Genomic DNA, 19755 nt, shown 5'->3' on the forward strand with positions numbered 1-19755 from the left:
GGTAAGACTTTCATCCAGGAATGGTCAGGTCAACACAAACTGAGAGAGAGAAAGAGAGAGAGAGAGAGAGAGAGAGAGAGAGAGAGAGAGAGAGACAGAGACAGAGAGAGACAGAGAGAGACAGAGACAGAGAGACAGAGAGAGAGAGAGAGAGTTGGAAAGTTAGGTGCATGGGGGAGAAGGAGCTGGGAGAAAGTGGGGAATTGAGATGAATATGAAAACACAATGTATGGAATTCTTAAAGAATGTACTGCATTTTTAAAAGGAAGCTTAAATTTCTGGTGTGTTTATATGTTACATCATATCAAAAAGGAATTTTGGGTTGGTAGCCCAACTTACCGTACCTAGACTTAAAGCTACTCTGCAGTTTCTATATCCTCAGGTTGTTCTAGCTTTTTTTCTGTGCATCCAGCTATTATATTTTTACCCCCACCCTCTGAGCAGGTTTTGCTATGTAGCCCTGGCTTGCCTGGAACTCATTATGCGGCCCAGGTTGGCTTAAACTTGCGGCAATCCTCCTGCCCATGCCTCCAAAGTGCTGGGATTATAGTATGTTTCATGATGTCAAGAACTTATTTTCTTATGTCAATAAACACAATGCCAGTCTTATCCAATTAATTCTGATAGCTATTGCCAGATACAGGAATGTTAGAAAGTAAAACAAGTCACAGTCGTAGCTTCTTTACATTTTCTTTTTAACAAAAAATTACTGTTGAAAATTTAAATCTCCCACAGTCCCACACCCTTCCCTGATTAAGCATGAAGGAGAGGGACAACATAAAAGAGGGGGGAATAAAGAGCCACATAGAAGCCTGCTAGCTCACAAATGAGCTTAAAAAGAATGCAACTGAAACAAACAAATGGCAGGGAGAGGGAGGCTGAGAGTTGAAGGATGAAGCAGGGGTGGGGTAGAGAGTGGAAGGAAAGAGGAGGACATCGTTACTGCTGGGTTATATATGATATATGGATATATGAAAAAGCTTTATGGAATTCTGCTAGTTAGTAAGGTAACTTCAGATTACAATGACAATGACAAAAGCAACAACAACAACAAATTCGAATGGACTTACTCTGTATGGCTGGGATCAATGTTCCCTCCAGGAGACATGGATTATTAATTGAAAATCAAACCACAAGGCATGGGATATCTCTATATGAGTTACTGGTCATAGAGACCCTTAAGGTCCCCAAAATAATATAGGCTAGGGCCATTGACTTTGGTCCTCCATCACAACTTCATGATAAGACTCTTGATAAGACTTCATGATAAGACTCTTCATGATAAGAATGCACAGTTTTTCTACAGGATAGAGAAATAAATCACTCTTAAATTGACCTGGAAGTAAACTCCCTGCTGGCTAGCTTCCACAGTGTTAGTGAAGTGAAGGCTGGGGGATGGCCTGACACCATGTTTGTGTTAGCAGAGCAAGTAACTTAGTGGGTTATCAAAAACAATAAGAAAAGAATTCACGGAGCTGGAAGAGAGAAAAAGGGGCTAAGTATGATCATATTTGATGGTATACATGTATAAATTTTTGATAATAAAATATATTTCAAAAGTATGATTCACTAAAAGTTGTTTCAATGACAGTAAATGTATATTATTAATATAGTTCGTTCTCTTGCTATTTTATCTAGTTTTAAAAACCAAATATTACCATTAAAATGTATTTTATAAGATATGCACATTTACTGTCTTGTTCCAGTAACATGTATGATAAAAGATTAAACAGATGGCTTTAGAATTACTGATATCTGCTGAGGTGCTCACAGTGACATACACAGGTCAGGGCAAACACAGGCCAGAGACTATATTGTGACATGCTCTGGAGCCCTAGTTCCATCTGTCTCTCCTCCAGGTCATTCTTTGCTCGGATAATAGTTAGCTCAGTCACTGATTTCTGCTCTATAATCTTTCAGTGGTTACGCGTTCCCATGAAATCAGAGGGCAGCCTGGTTTACTGCAGTAAGGACGTGTCCACAAAGTAATTTCCCCATCATCTGGGCACAGCTGCCAAGGAGGTTGCAGCATTATTAGAGTTTTAAGCTTTGACAGTGGGAAGGAAATGCAGTGACTTTCTTGGGACATCATGGAAACAGAAGAGTGATGTTTCTTTTTTTAAAGCATTTTCATGGCAAGTGCTCCACATTATTTTTAAAATAAATTTTAGGAAGCTGAATGCTGGTGATATTTGAAGAGCATTGAAAATTCATAAGAACACATTATATAATCACACCAAGATTTTACAATTTATATTAAGGAAGCGAGAAGGAATGATGGCTTGACTTCTTAGAATAGCACATGATTTTCAGAACATTGTTTCTGAGACATATGTACAATTATGTGAAAATGACAGAAGTCAGCAGACAGCATACCCTGCTGGAAATAATGCTGTACACATTGAGAAACTTTACAAACACACTCATAAGTATTCATAGACAAACAAAGCCATACATAATTTTAACAAAGGGATCAAAACCCACTTCTGTGTGCATGTGAGGTTTATACAAATGGCCTTGCATTCTAGTGCACTTTCATATTTTATGTATTTGCCATAGCAGAATGCACAAGACAAGCCCAGAACATTCAGAAAGATTCATTTTGGTTCTATAGCATAGGTTTTTAATAAAGTGTCAGATTTTGTTATGTCCTAGACAGTAAAATGAAATAGAACCAATAGCAGACAAGCTTTTAAATTCAGCACATTCCATTTGTAATAGAAAGATCCTTCCAATGGTGTTTGGCCAAGCAACATCCTCAATAAAATGGCTATAACGTCTGTCTTTTACTTTCTTCCCCAAAGGAATGACCTGAAAGATGCATCATGAAGGTCCTTGTTTGATAGACAGCATGGTTCTCAAAGCTTCAGTAACAAATATGTCCTATTTCTAATTGTATGTAAGAAATAGGAATTATAGTTTTGTTCCCACTTGGGAATCTGTCACTGTGCAAAACAAGCTCACAATGGAACATCAGGCAGGAAAACTGGGCACATTCAGTCTCTGAAGAATTTGATGGATTAGACAGCTCTCAAATAATAGCTTAATCTATTTAAAAATAACCAAACCATATTCAACAGCAGTGTTGTACAACACACAGAAAATAAAGTTGAGGAAGGTTAGGGTTTGAGGGTTCCTGCAACTGATAAAATTTCATATTTACTGCACGTGATGGCAATAGAATACACTTGGAGAAAAAATAGGTCTCTTGGAATATCACCATTAAATTTTAACAAAGACCAAACATTGTGTAGAGAGAGGCAGTAAGAAGGCTGCCCCTACTGGCAGGTAGCATACCACAAATGTTTGGTTTCATAATAGGGTTTGGGAGAACTACCTCTCCAAAGTCTAGTGGTGCCGAAGCTCCTGCTGCTGCCGCCTCCTCCTCATCTGTAGGTGCCACTGTACAGTCTCAGGCGACTGGGCAAGGGGAACACTCTGGATCTTCAGATGCTAAGATGAGAAAAATCAATTTCAATGCCCAAAAGATGGAACTCCTGAGGCAGAAGGCGACTACAGTAACTACCAGTCGGTCAAATATGACAGGGAGGCAAAAATGCCAACTCGTTTTAAAGGGGTTGCATTCAAATAGAACTTGAGGAAGATATTGGGTGGAAGAACAAGTCTAGGATTAGGGAAAATATCAGTAATGAAACTTAAGGGAGTGTCTGGATGTATAACTTATACAAGCTTCCTGCACTTAAAGAGAATACCAGATGTCACTGGATAACCAGTGTAATACACCATTGTCCGGAATAAATTTTGTGTTGAAAATTTCTGCGACTACCTGTGCTCATATAAACAAGATGTTCTGTAATACAAGAAATGGTGATGGATGCTGTTCACACCAGGCCAGAGTCATTATCTTCATACATCCCCATCCATGCAGAATACATCTCTTTAATCTTAACATGCTTTTTAAAGAAAAAGCTTTTGTGTAAGAAAAACCAAAGATGCCTGTCTTCTGTCTGCCTGTCCATCTATCCGTCTATCCTTCCATCCATCCATACATCCATACATCTATCAATCTATCTTTTATCCATCATTCTATCGGTCTGTCTGTCTATCCATCCATATGTCCTTCCATCAATTTATCTTTTATCCATCTATCTATCCATCTATCCATATCTATCTATCTATCTATCTATCTATCTATCTATCTATCTATCTATCTATCTATCTATCTCTATCTATCTATCTATCTATCTATCTATCTATCTATCTATCTAATCTAATTCACTTATCTATCCATCCATGTATCCATCCATCCATCCATCCATCCACCCATCCAATCTCTCTCTATATGCATGCCTCTGTAGAATGATGTATTTCACTACATTAAGAGAACTTTTTGACTGATGCGCCTGGTAGCACATGCCTATAATCCTCACACTTGTAAGTCTGAGGCAGAAGAATGGTAAATTTGAGGACAGCCTGGGCATACACTAAGATCCAATGTCTAAAAAAACCAAATTTCTGATTAGAAAATTATATTGGGTTTGAAACAAGCAAATCTTTTTCTTTTTAAATAAATATTTCACTAATTTTGATGGCTTCATGTTTTAATAAAATATGAATACACCTTGTGTTCTGAAAAAAAGGTTTAGACTCGAATGAAAGATTGCAAATATATTAAAACAAAATCATTTACAAGAACATTTACTATCTCTGGAAGCCACAGTATATCATGGCTGTTAAGTAAAGAAATCATTTTCAAAATCTGGCATTTTTACACAGGCACTTGTACTGGATCCATTACATTTCATGCATGGCAGAGTGACAGACGAGCACAAATTATGACAGATGCTCAATGAGCAGAATTTGTCATAGAAGCCATTCTGAGTCAGGCAACCAAACCATTTCCTGATTTCCTTTACACTTTACTTCCAGGAAGGCCATCAATCTCAGATTTCAATTAATGACTGATAAAATTGGTTTTTTCCCACAATCTTTGATGTACTATATTTTAACTGTATTAAGCGTTACACTTTTATTAAAGCAAATAGTTTAAAAAGTAGATATGCTCAAGCAGCAAAGCCCAATGCAGATTATAATCACTCAGATAAATGCCGTTGTTGCTACAAAAAATATTAAATAATGAGCAAATACCAAAGGTTCATCAGAAGTTTCTCTTCATAGTAAAAAAACTTTTGAAATTTCAATTAAAAATAAAATGTAACGTTTCCTTATAGTGTTTTTTCAAAGAACTAAAATTAGTGCACATTAATTTTTAAGTATTTTCACATTAGAAGGCAATAAGAACGTACAAATCTATATGATTATCCATTACATTAGAAGAACTTGGTGAATGGCTTGAAGTTAAAGTGCAATAGGGTTACATGCTGAAGCAATACATTCCTTACTCTTGTGTTAGGCAGGCAATACACATCCACTGCGTGTATATTTTGTATTCATATTTTGTTATAAATTTGTTTTTATCTCTTTGTTTCTAGGCATAATAAACCATCATTTAAAAGAAATGTTTATTTTCAGATTGATATGAAAATGTGTGCCTATTGATTCACATTTTTTTTGTCATAAAGGACAAAAGACCAAGTGCACAATGTTATAGAAAAATGATGTATTCCTAGATTTGAATTTTTTTTTTTTGGTTCTTTTTTTTCCGGAGCTGGGGACCGAACCCAGGGCCTTGCGCTTCCTAGGCAAGCGCTCTACCACTGAGCTAAATCCCCAACCCCCTAGATTTGAAATATATGATTGTATTTAAAAATTCTTTTAAAGTTAAAATATAATTCCATCATGTCTTCCCTTTCTTTTCTTTCTCTCCAACAATTCCCATGTACTTAGCTTTCTGTCTCTCAAATTCACAGAGTCTATCTCTTTAGCAGATGTTTATATAATATTGTTTATACTATATATAATTCTTAATTATAAAAATGTACTGCTCAATGATTGAATTTTATGTCATAAGTGCATCAGACTAGGAAGTTCAAGCCAAGCTTAAGTTAAGGACACCCATGTCCTTTTGAATTTCCTTCAGATGATTTGGAAGTAGGCAACCTGCTAGTTACAGTTAAAAAAAGTCATGTCTTTCCTTCTGTCCCCAGAGCTGACCAGGTCCCACAGCTCTCTGCACCTAGATTCTCTTGGGAGAGAGCGGGATTCTCAGAAGTGTGGATAATCCTGAGGGCACAGGGGAGATCACCACTTCTGTCCACATTCCTGGCCCAAGAGGAACCTGCCTGATGCCTTCTGGACACAGGATCCTTTGGGTTTCCACCTGTGCTGGGTGCTGATCCTGTGACACAGCTCTCTGTACCCAGATCCCGCTGGGGGAAAGCCAGTCTCCAGGAGTGCTGACACACAGGCTTACAGGAGGGTCAAGCCGCTGTCAGAGACAGCAAGACCAGCTAACACCAGAGACAACCAGATGGTGAGAGGTAAGCACAGGAACCTAAGCAACAGAAACCAAGACTACTTGGCATCATCAGAGCCCAGTTCTCCCACCAAAGCAAATACTGGATATCCAAACACACCAGAAAAGCAAGATTTGGACTTAAAATCCATCTTGTGATGATGATAGAGGACATTAAGAAGGACATAAAAAACTCCCTTAAAGAAATACAGGACAAGACAGGTAAACAAGTAGAACCCCTTAAAGAGGAAACACAAAAATCCCTTAAAGAATTACAGGAAAATGCAACCGAACAGGTAAAGGAATTGAATAAAACCATCCAGAATCTAAAAATGGAAATAGAAACAATAAAGAAATCACAAAAGGAGACATCCCTGGAGATAGAAAACCTAGGAAAGAGATCACGAGTCATAGACGCAGCATCACTAACAGAATACAAGACACAGAAGAGGGAATCTCAGGGGCAGAAGATATCATAGAAAACATTGACACAACCATCAAAGAAAATGCAAAACTCAGAAAGGTCCTAACCCAAAACATCCAGGAAATACAGGACTCAATGAGAGGATAAGGATACCTAAGGATAATAGGTATAGAAGAAAGGAAATGTTCCTAACTTAAAGGGCCAGTAAATATCTTCAACAAAATAATAGAAGAAAACTTCCCTAACCTGAAAAAAGAGATGTCCATAAACATACAAGAAGCCTACAGAACATCAAATGCATTGTACAAGGAAAGAAATTCCCCCTGTCGCATAATAGTCAGCACACCAAATGCACAAAACAAAGAAAGAATATTAAAAGCAGTAAGGAAAAAAGTCAAATAACATATAAAGACAAACCTATCAGAATTATACTAGACTCCTCACCAGAGACTATGAAAGCCAGAAAATCCTGGGTAGATGTTTAAGAGAACACAAATGCCATCCCAGGCTACTATATCCAGAAAACTCTCAATTAGCATAGATGGAGAAACCAAGCTATTCCATGACAAAACCAAATTTACACAATATCTTTCTCCAAATCCAGCACTACAAAAGATAATAGATGGAAAACTCTAACACAAGGAGAGAAATTATGCCATACAGAAAGCAAGAATATAATCTCCTTGCAATGAAACCAAAAGAGAGACACACAAACATAATTCCACCTCTAACAACAAAAATAACAGGAAACAACAATCACTATTCCTTAATATCTCTTAATATCAATGGACTCAATTCCCCAATAAAATGACATAGATTAACATACTGGATATGTAAAGAGGACCCAGCATTTTGCTGCTGACAGGAAAAACCTCAGTGACAAAGACAGTAGTACTTCGAGTAAAAGGCTGGAAAACAATTTTCCAAGCAAATGGTTCCAAGAAACACGCTGGAGAAGCCATTCTAATGTCCAACAAAGTTGACTTGCAGCCAAAAGTTATCAAAAAAGATAAGGAAGGGGAAGTCCCCCACCCGCGGATCCCGGCCCGCAGCAGCTCTCTGCTCCCAGACCCGGTGAGAGAGAAACCCAACCGCCTGGTCAGGTGGGCACTCCTGAGGCTGCAGAGCGGAAGAGACCACCAACACTGCTCACCCCTGCCCACATCCCTGGCTCAAGAGGAAACTGTATAAGGCCTCTGGGCTCCCGTGGGGGAGGGCCCAGGAGCGGCAGGACCCCGCCGGACCCTGAAGGAAACAGACCGGATAAACAGTTCTCTGCACCCAAATCCCGTGGGAGGGAGAGCTAAACCTTCAGAGAGGCGGACAAGCCTGGGAAACCAGAAGAGACTGCTCCCTGCACACACATCTCGGACGCCAGAGGAAAAAGCCAAAGACCATCTGGAACCCTGGTGCACTGAAGCTCCCGGAAGGGGCGGCACAGGTCTTCCTGGTTGCTGCCGCTGCAGAGAGCCCGTGGGCAGCACCCCACGAGCGAACTTGAGCCTCGGGACCACAGGTAAGACCAACTTTTCTGCTGCAAGAAAGCTGCCTGGTGAACTCAAGACACAGGCCCACAGGAACAGCTGAAGACCTGTAGAGAGGAAAAACCACACGCCCGAAAGCAGAACACTCTGTCCCCATAACTGACTGAAAGAGAGGAAAACAGGTCTACAGCACTCCTGACACACAGGCTTATAGGACAGTCTAGCCACTGTCAGAAACAGCAGAACAAAGTAACACTAGAGATAATCTGATGGCGAGAGGCAAGCGCAGGAACCCAAGCAACAGAAACCAAGACTACATGCCATCATCGGAGCCCAATTCTCCCACCAAAACAAACATGGAATATCCAAACACACCAGAAAAGCAAGATCTAGTTTCAAAATCATATTTGATCATGATGCTGGAGGACTTCAAGAAAGACATGAACACACTTAGGGAAGCACAGGAAAACATTAATAAACAAGTAAAAGCCTACAGAGAGGAATCGCAAAAATCCCTGAAAGAATTCCAGGAAAACACAATCAAACAGTTGAAGGAATTAAAAATGGAAATAGAAGCAATCAAGAAAGAACACATGGAAACAACCCTGGATATAGAAAACCAAAAGAAGAGACAAGGAGCTGTAGATACAAGCTTTACCAACAGAATACAGGAGATGGAAGAGAGAATCTCAGGAGCAGAAGATTCCATAGAAATCATTGACTCAACTGTCAAAGATAATGTAAAGCGGAAAAAGCTACTGGTCCAAAACATACAGGAAATCCAGGACTCAATGAGAAGATCAAACCTAAGGATAATAGGTATAGAAGAGAGTGAAGACTCCCAGCTCAAAGGACCAGTAAATATCTTCAACAAAATCATAGAAGAAAACTTCCCTAACCTAAAAAAAGAGATACCCATAGACATACAAGAAGCCTACAGAACTCCAAATAGATTGGACCAGAAAAGAAACACCTCCCGTCACATAATTGTCAAAACACCAAACGCACAAAATAAAGAAAGAATATTAAAAGCAGTAAGGGAAAAAGGTCAAGTAACATATAAAGGGAGACCTATCAGAATCACACCAGACTTCTCGCCAGAAACTATGAAGGCCAGAAGATCCTGGACTGATGTCATACAGACACTAAGAGAACACAAATGCCAGCCCAGGTTACTGTATCCAGCAAAACTCTCAATTAACATTGATGGAGAAACCAAGATATTCCATGACAAAACCAAATTTACACAATATCTTTCTACAAATCCAGCACTACAAAGGATAATAAATGGTAAAGCCCAACATAAGGAGGCAAGCTATACCCTAGAAGAAGCAAGAAACTAATCGTCTTGGCAACAAAACAAAGAGAATGAAAGCACACAAACATAACCTCACATCCAAATATGAATATAACGGGAAGCAATAATCACTATTCCTTAATATCTCTCAATATCAATGGCCTCAACTCCCCAATAAAAAGACATAGATTAACAAACTGGATACGCAACGAGGACCCTGCATTCTGCTGCCTACAGGAAACACACCTCAGAGACAAAGACAGACACTACCTCAGAGTGAAAGGCTGGAAAACAACTTTCCAAGCAAATGGTCAGAAGAAGCAAGCTGGAGTAGCCATTCTAATATCAAATAAAATCAATTTCCAACTAAAAGTCATCAAAAAAGATAAGGAAGGACACTTCATATTCATCAAAGGAAAAATCAACCAAGATGAACTCTCAATCCTAAATATCTATGCCCCAAATACAAGGGCACCTACATACGTAAAAGAAACCTTACTAAAGCTCAAAACACACATTGCACCTCACACAATAATAGTGGGAGATTTCAACACCCCACTCTCATCAATGGACAGATCATGGAAACAGAAATTAAACAGTGATGTAGACAGACTAAGAGAAGTCATGAGCCAAATGGACTTAACGGATATTTATAGAACATTCTATCCTAAAGCAAAAGGATATACCTTCTTCTCAGCTCCTCATGGTACTTTCTCCAAAATTGACCATATAATTGGTCAAAAAACGGGCCTCAACAGGTACAGAAAGATAGAAATAATCCCATGCGTGCTATCGGACCACCACGGCCTAAAACTGGTCTTCAATAACAATAAGGGAAGAATGCCCACATATACGTGGAAATTGAACAATGCTCTACTCAATGATAACCTGGTCAAGGAAGAAATAAAGAAAGAAATTAAAAACTTTTTAGAATTTAATGAAAATGAAGATACAACATACTCAAACTTATGGGACACAATGAAAGCTGTGCTAAGAGGAAAACTCATAGCGCTGAGTGCCTGCAGAAAGAAACAGGAAAGAGCATATGTCAGCAGCTTGACAGCACACCTAAAAGCTCTAGAACAAAAAGAAGCAAATACACCCAGGAGGAGTAGAAGGCAGGAAATAATCAAACTCAGAGCTGAAATCAACCAAGTAGAAACAAAAAGGACCATAGAAAGAATCAACAGAACCAAAAGTTGGTTCTTTGAGAAAATCAACAAGATAGATAAACCCTTAGCCAGACTAACGAGAGGACACAGAGAGTGTGTCCAAATTAACAAAATCAGAAATGAAAAGGGAGACATAACTACAGATTCGGAGGAAATTCAAAAAATCATCAGATCTTACTATAAAAACCTATATTCAACAAAATTTGAAAATCTTCAGGAAATGGACAATTTCCTAGACAGATACCAGGTATCGAAGTTAAATCAGGAACAGATAAACCAGTTAAACAACCCCATAACTCCTAAGGAAATAGAAGCAGTCATTAAAGGTCTCCCAACCAAAAAGAGCCCAGGTCCAGACGGGTTTAGTGCAGAATTCTATCAAACCTTCATAGAAGACCTCATACCAATATTATCCAAACTATTCCACAAAATTGAAACAGATGGAGCCCTACCGAATTCCTTCTACGAAGCCACATTCACTCTTATACCTAAACCACACAAAGACACAACAAAGAAAGAGAACTTCAGACCAATTTCCCTTATGAATATCGACGCAAAAATACTCAATAAAATTCTGGCAAACCGAATTCAAGAGCACATCAAAACAATCATCCATCATGATCAAGTAGGCTTCATCCCAGGCATGCAGGGATGGTTTAATATACGGAAAACCATCAACGTGATCCATTATATAAACAAACTGAAAGAACAGAACCACATGATCATTTCATTAGATGCTGAGAAAGCATTTGACAAAATTCAACACCCCTTCATGATAAAAGTCCTGGAAAGAATAGGAATTCAAGGCCCATACCTAAACATAGTAAAAGCCATATACAGCAAACCCGTTGCTAACATTAAACTAAATGGAGAGAAACGTGAAGCAATCCCACTAAAATCAGGGACTAGACAAGGCTGCCCACTCTCTCCCTACTTATTCAATATAGTTCTTGAAGTTCTAGCCAGAGCAATCAGACAACAAAAGGAGATCAAAAGGATACAGATCGGAAAAGAAGAAGTCAAAATATCACTATTTGCAGATGACATGATAGTATATTTAAGTGATCCCAAAAGTTCCACCAGAGAACTACTAAAGCTGATAAACAACTTCAGCAAAGTGGCTGGGTATAAAATTAACTCAAATAAATCAGTTGCCTTCCTCTATACAAAAGAGAAACAAGCCGAGAAAGAAATTAGGGAAACGACACCCTTCATAATAGACCCAAATAATATAAAGTACCTCGGTGTGACTTTAACCAAGCAAGTAAAAGATCTGTACAATAAGAACTTCAAGACACTGAGGAAAGAAATTGAAGAAGACCTCAGAAGATGGAAAGATCTCCCATGCTCATGGATTGGCAGGATTAATATAGTAAAAATGGCCATTTTACCAAAAGCAATCTACAGATTCAATGCAATCCCCATCAAAATACCAATCCAATTCTTCAAAGAGTTAGACAGAACAATTTGCAAATTCATCTGGAATAACAAAAAACCCAGGATAGCTAAAGCTATCCTCAACAATAAAAGGACTTCAGGGGGAATCACTATCCCTGAACTCAAGCAGTATTACAGAGCAATAGTGATAAAAACTGCATGGTATTGGTACAGAGACAGACAGATAGACCAATGGAATAGAATTGAAGACCCAGAAATGAACCCACACACCTATGGTCACTTGATTTTTGACAAAGGAGCCAAAACCATCAAATGGAAAAAAGATAGCATTTTCAGCAAATGGTGCTGGTTCAACTGGAGGGCAACATGTAGAAGAATGCAGATCGATCCATGCTTATCACCCTGTACAAAGCTTAAGTCCAAGTGGATCAAGGACCTCCACATCAAACCAGACACACTCAAACTAATAGAAGAAAAACTAGGGAAGCATCTGGAACACATGGGCACTGGAAAAAATTTCCTGAACAAAACACCAATGGCTTATGCTCTAAGATCAAGAATCGACAAATGGGATCTCATAAAACTGCAAAGCTTCTGTAAGGCAAAGGACACTGTGGTTAGGACAAAACGGCAACCAACAGATTGGGAAAAGATCTTTACCAATCCTACAACAGATAGAGGCCTTATATCCAAAATATACAAAGAACTCAAGAAGTTAGACCGCAGGGAAACAAATAACCCTATTAAAAAATGGGGTTCGGAGCTAAACAAAGAATTCACAGCTGAGGAATGCCGAATGGCTGAGAAACACCTAAAGAAATGTTCAACATCTTTAGTCATAAGGGAAATGCAAATCAAAACAACCCTGAGATTTCACCTCACACCAGTGCGATTGGCTAAGATCAAAAACTCAGGTGACAGCAGATGCTGGCGAGGATGTGGAGAAAGAGGAACACTCCTCCATTGTTGGTGGGATTGCAGACTGGTAAAACCATTCTGGAAATCAGTCTGGAGGTTCCTCAGAAAATTGGACATTGAACTGCCTGAGGATCCAGCTATACCTCTCTTGGGCATATACCCAAAAGATGCCTCAACATATAAAAGAGACACATGCTCCACTATGTTCATCGCAGCCTTATTTATAATAGCCAGAAAATGGAAAGAACCCAGATGCCCTTCAACAGAGGAATGGATACAGAAAATGTGGTACATCTACACAATGGAATATTACTCAGCTATCAAAAACAACGAGTTTATGAAATTCGTAGGCAAATGGTTGGAACTGGAAAATATCATCCTGAGTGAGCTAACCCAATCACAGAAAGACATACATGGTATGCACTCATTGATAAGTGGCTATTAGCCCAAATGCTTGAATTACCCTAGATCCCTAGAACAAACGAAACTCAAGACGGATGATCAAAATGTGAATGCTTCACTCCTTCTTTAAATGAGGAAAAAGAATACCCTTGGCAGGGAAGGGAGAGGCAAAGATTAAAACAGAGACTGAACGAACACCCATTCAGAGCCTGCCCCACATGTGGCCCATACATATACAGCCACCCAATTAGACAAGATGGATGAAGCAAAGAAGTGCAGACCGACAGGAGCCGGATGTAGATCGCTCCTGAGAGACACAGCCAGAATACAGCAAATATAGAGGCGAATGCCAGCAGCAAACCACTGAACTGAGAATAGGTCCCCTATTGAAGGAATCAGAGAAAGAACTGGAAGAGCTTGAAGGGACTCGAGACCCCAAAAGTACAACAATGCCAAGCAACCAGAGCTTCCAGGGACTAAGCCACTACCTAAAGACTATACATGGACTGACCCTGGACTCTGACCCCATAGGTAGCAATGAATATCCTAGTAAGAGCACCAGTGGAAGGGGAAGCCCTGGGTCCTGCTAAGACTGAACCCCCAGTGAACTAGTCTATGGGGGGAGGGCGGCAATGGGGGGAGGGTTGGGAGGGGAACACCCATAAGGAAGGGGAGGGGGGAGGGGGATGTTTGCCCGGAAACCGGGAAAGGGAATAACACTCGAAATGTATATAAGAAATACTCAAGTTAATAAAAATAAATAAATAAATAAATAATAAAAAAAAAGATAAGGAAGGACACTTCATATCAATCAAAGAAAAAAATCCTCCAAGATTAACTCTCAATCCTGGATATCTATGCTCCAAATGCAAGGGCACCTACATTCATAAAAGAAACTTCACTAAAGCTCAAAGCACACATTGCTCCTCACACAATAAACTTTTAAGAATTGTAAAATTTCTATTTATTTCTGACCTTGAGGCTGGGGCACAAGTACCCATCATTTTTAAAAACCCAAATAGATAACTTTGTTTTTTTAAAAACATTTAAAAATAAGTTTTAAAATTAAGATACAATCATATAATCCCCAACCCATTTCTTCCTTCCAACCCTTCCCCTGTATCCTTGCCATCTTGGTTCTCCCTCAAATTTATGGCCTCTTTTTATTGTTATTTTAAACACCCCCACACAAACATTCCTAAGTATATAAACACTACATGCTCAGTTTATATAATGCTCTTTGTTATGTATATGATTTCAGGGCTAACAGCTTGGTATTGGATAACTCACCAGGGACTAGTCCCTAGAGAAGACCACTTTGCTCACTTAGTCTTTCCCAGTTGCCTGAGGCTCTTTGACTAACCCTGAGGGCATATGAGGTTTCTCCCTTTCCTGTTAGCATGACCATTGGTGCCCCCATTGTTCAGGTCTTATTTAGGAGGCTATGTTGGAGAGATTTCATGGATGAGGCTTCTCTAACATTTCTGGAAGATGAAATATCTCAGCAAACTCATTTCTCCTCTGACACAATCTTTCTAACCCACTTCTATGATATGTGAGCCTTATGTGTAAGATGTGTGCCGTAGATGTAAATACAATTTAGGGAAGCAACATTTTGTTCTTAACATATATTACATAAAGTTTCCCCAACCCATAGGTCATTAGATACATGAGATAAACAAAAATCATTAAACTGTCATTATGTCTTTTTATTATAGAATGTACTTCTTTGCCAGATAGTCTGTAGCCAAAAAGCATGAAACGTTAAAAAAATGTAGCTTGAAAAATCTGAGGATGAATAGTTGAAGCTAAATTAAGTTTTAAAATACTTTTATTCTAAAAGTTACATAGTAACATTATAAATATTGCATCTATCTGTTAAGGTATTACAAAATGAGATAAATAAATAGCTAGGAGCTTGTTTATGCAAAGTCTGCAAGTGTCTCTGGAATAAGGGGCAAATGAGTTAAATGGTAAGGAAAGGGACAGAGTAAATGTAGGACCTATTGAATGCAAGAAGGAATTCTATTTTAGCTCCTTTTTTCCCTTTTCCTTTTCTTTTGTTAGCATTCATGAAACAATGAAAAGACAATTCCAGGAGTAGGGTCTTACTGACGTTTCCAAGCAAACAACTTAGACTGGGTGTCTAGGAGGGAGCTGCTTTCCTTATACACTTGTCTCTTAAGTACATTCATTTGGTTCAACACCAGAGGAAGTTTTTCTTTCTTTAATGTAGGCTCAGTCCTCATCCCAGTCTCTGCTCACCACCTCCAGGAAGGACATTGTCTTCTGGCTCTCTTTGCATTTCTCTTCAGTGCCAGACTCTACTGGCTCCACACTGCGAGGCTATATACAATCTACACCCTACTGTTCCCCATTGGAATACTTGCAAGTCTCCCTGACAGTTGTCACAGTGAGCATTTATTTCATTGACTCTCTTTTATTGAGCATGCACCGTATACAGGCAGTGAATACAATGAGAGAGAGAGAGAGAGAGAGAGAGAGAGAGAGAGAGAGAGAGAGAGAGAGAGAGAGAGGTGTAATGGCAAAGGTTGTCTTCTAAAGGAACCATCTTTTCTTTTCCTTGGTCTTTTTTTTTCTTTTTTTCGGAGCTGGGGACTGAACCCAGGGCCTTGCGGTTGCTAGGCAAGCGCTCTACCACTGAGCTAAATCCCCAACCCCTTCTTGGTCTTTTTGCTTGTTGTGTTTTGGGGACAAAGTTTTGGTAAGTAGCTATGCTATCTTTGATCTCACCGTATCACTCAGGCTGGCCTCAAACACATCCACCTACCCTAGCCTTTGAGCAGTGAGGTTGTCAGTGTATGGCACATATACAAACTGTTTCAGTTCACAAACCACTCTCTTTTCAACCTACAGAGTCTGTACCCATTGATTTGGTTTAATTGGCCTAATAGTTTTTGGAGATGTAGAGGAAATTCTAGGCTGGCTCCCACATCTGTTCTTGGGCCAACCTTAGGCAAGGCATGTGACATCTCTGGGCTGCAGTATGCTCAGTGTATGGAAAGGTTATTGTGTTTTCCTCAGTCTCCTGTGATGCTAAAATCACAGCATACTCCATGCCATCCTTTACCTGTGTCACCATGAGGTGTCAGTATCCACAAATCATTACAACTCCTTCTCCAGCCAACACCTCAGGCTTTCACATTGGAAGGTGTGTATTTTCAACACTGATTAATCTCTTTCCACTGAGCTGCTGATTCTCTCTTCATGTAACAGTATAATTTCACTCGTGGCTTTTTCTCTGTTTGACTCTTAAATGTTGACTGAGCCAATTTTATTTCTTAAATATTTAAGAAGTTGGTTCTTATCTCTTTTGTCACTGATTTATACATTAGACTAATTTTTACCCAGTTTGCTACAAAAACCTGTTAATCTAACTCTTTCTTGAATTCATACTCCATATGATTGCCAAAAGAAGTGCAGCCTCATCATTTCTGTATGGACTGAGTTTCATCCCCTAAAAGTGGTATCTTCATTAGACATCTTAATTTCTAGCACCAAAAAATTTGGTTGGTTTTTAAAAAGTCATTAATTTACAATGAAGCTATCAAGGTAGACCTTAATGCAGTATGAAGGTTATGCTTGCAAAAAGAGAAGTTTAGGATATATGTATTTATATATATATATGTATATATATACACATACATACATATATACAAAGAATACTCAGTGGCACAGGGAAGGCACCATTCTCTGAAAACTCAGGGAATTGGTTGTGCAGAAATTGTTTACCCCTGTAGGAATCCCCAGAGTCATCAGACTGGATTCACTGGGGGACATGCCTGTCTCTTGGTGATGTCAATAGTGCTTAACAAGTTTAAATAAATCTCTTCCTTTCCCTACATCTCTTCAATTTCAGACTGACATTTACAATGCTTCAAGAACAATTCACTGAAAACTTAGTTCACTTACATAGAAAATAGAGTCTCCCTGTATTCCCCTTTCCTTCAATCTTGCATGATTTCAATACAGTTATCTATTAAAGTGTTTGACTTTTTTTCTAAGTATGTCTTGTGTTTTACTTCACTGCATTGATATGAATTGCTTCTTACAATTTGTTGGCACACAAAAACTATAAGCCTATCTTCAGGCTCCTAAACATTCTCTCCCTCAATTTTTTTTTGTAATTTGAGCATTGATACATTTTTTCATTCCTCAGCTTAGAGCTCTGCAGTGGATCTTAGTTCCTTCCAAAGCAATGTTTTCTCAGGCCAGTATATGAACTAGATGTCTCAGCACCTATACTGACAAATTATTCATTGTACATTCAAAGTTAGAGACAGAAGACAAAAGAACAAAAAACTTGCAATGTATTTCTCATCAGAGCTGAAGCAAAAATGCTTTTGAAAGATTCTTAAATCATTGCTAAACCATTACATACTAGTATCACAAGGAATATGAAAAGTGACATTATTCCTATTGTGCCATTCATGATAAACTTTCTGGGGCTTAGTCAATTATAATTATTGGCACAAACAATAAACACATTGCTAAAATCATTATTGCTTTAAGAATAAGTCCTAGAGTCTGAAACAGTCAACAGCTTTTAACATGGGAGCTTAATAATGCCTTGACAGCAGACAGCAATTACCAAAGGAGTGCGGATGTAGAGTTGACATTTTATGGTAAACAATTAATTTCAAAGCTAATTGAAAGAAACTTTATCACAAAGTCTGGTTATTGTTAGAGTTTGATTATGAGTTCCAAGAGTGTTCTGGTGTTTTTATTTCTCGGGCCTGCTGGTGATAATTGTGTCATCCTAGACTGGTTGGGGGAGGGCAGCAATGGGGGGAGGGTTGGGAGGGGAACACCCATAAAGAAGGGGACGGGGGAGGGGGATGTTTGCCCGGATACCGGGAAAGGGAATAACACTCGAAATGTATATAAGAAATACTCAAGTTAATAAAAAAAATAAAATGTAAAAAAAAAAAAGACATGTCTCGTGAGTAGAATATGATAAACAGCCCCTTGGATCAGAGGGTGCATGTTTGAAAAGTCTGTCTGACATTAGAGACTATTTAAATTTTCATTAACATTTGGTTTTGTGTGTTCATCACAGAGCTGTTACTGTGCAACTTTGGAGAGCGTACTTTTCCCTTCAGCATTATGCTACAGCTGTTGACCTCACTGTCTTCTGTCTGGCATGGAAACTCTGCCTTCTTGGGAAACCACTGCTTCTAGAGAAGGAATCTGTGGTCTTGGGTGAGAGAAAGCAGGGCCAAGATTCTTTTTCTTATATCCTACCATTTGTCGTTTTTTTTCTTTTTCAGATCCACTGATGAAAACAAACAAACAAACAAACAAACAAACAAACACACAATCCAATGAAACCCCCAAACAAAACAAATACAACCAACCATGGCCAGTAGTGGCCTTGAGTGATCTTTCCATCCTGATACTACAGCGCTAGAAATAACGCAGCTGAAGCTGCAGTTCCCTCTTGAGTTTGTCTTAAGTTTCATTATTTTGCAAGTTGAGAATGACTGTCTTAGGGAATGTGTGTCAATTCACTATTGATAGTTAGATGGGTGCATTCATTTCTCTTTAAAAACTTCATTTACTCAAGCTTCTTTTCTATCAGGTAATAACATCCAGGCAATCTCTTTTCTCTATTACTGCCAGTGAGTCTGAAGTTGTCATGGTCACAGTTGATTGCCAGTTCACCCCTGAGATACATAGTATGTATCTAGCCCTGCCTCTCTATGTTATCTCTACACAGGGGATTATCTTCAGGGGCCAGCTTATCCTGATGCTCTGCAGGGCCTTAGCTCCCTGCCTGAAGCAATCTTATACCTATTAGTGTTTATGCCTTTCCACTGACAATTCTTAGCATGTCCTTCCAACAATTAGACTCCATGAAGCCCTGTGCATGGAATGCAGCAGGTATTTTATGAGTACTTGCAGAACTCTGGGTATATATTCTATAGCTGGTCAGCTAAAGCCTATGCTAACATCATGGCTAAACTGTAAGACTGCAATGTTACTCGAGGTACCCTTCTATGGTGAAGGGAGTTGGTTCCCTTGGGCCACTGGAGAACCCACTCCAGTTCCGTCAGCTATGATATCCTCAGGTGGAATTACTAGACTCATCTTATTTTCACACTTTTGTTAAATACTCATTCCATCCTCAATGGCTAATGACACAAACAACATTTTGATTGAAAGTGGATGTTGACATTTGGTCAAGGGCCAATTAACCTTTTTCTTCATTCCCCCCTCTCTTCCTCTAACAAGTCAGCATTCCTAGAATATCAAAAGGGCAT

General features: G+C 39.0%; 1 protein-coding gene across 7 annotated transcripts in view; it reads right to left on the minus strand.

Annotated features, from left to right (window-relative positions):
• The window catches only part of Lrrc7 (leucine rich repeat containing 7), a 479249-nt gene that overhangs the window by 166249 nt on the left and 293245 nt on the right, over positions 1 to 19755 (minus strand).

Source organism: Rattus norvegicus, chromosome 2, assembly GCF_021556685.1.
Source record: "Rattus norvegicus strain SHRSP/BbbUtx chromosome 2, alternate assembly SHRSP_T2T, whole genome shotgun sequence".
Taxonomy (NCBI): Eukaryota; Metazoa; Chordata; class Mammalia; order Rodentia; family Muridae; genus Rattus; species Rattus norvegicus.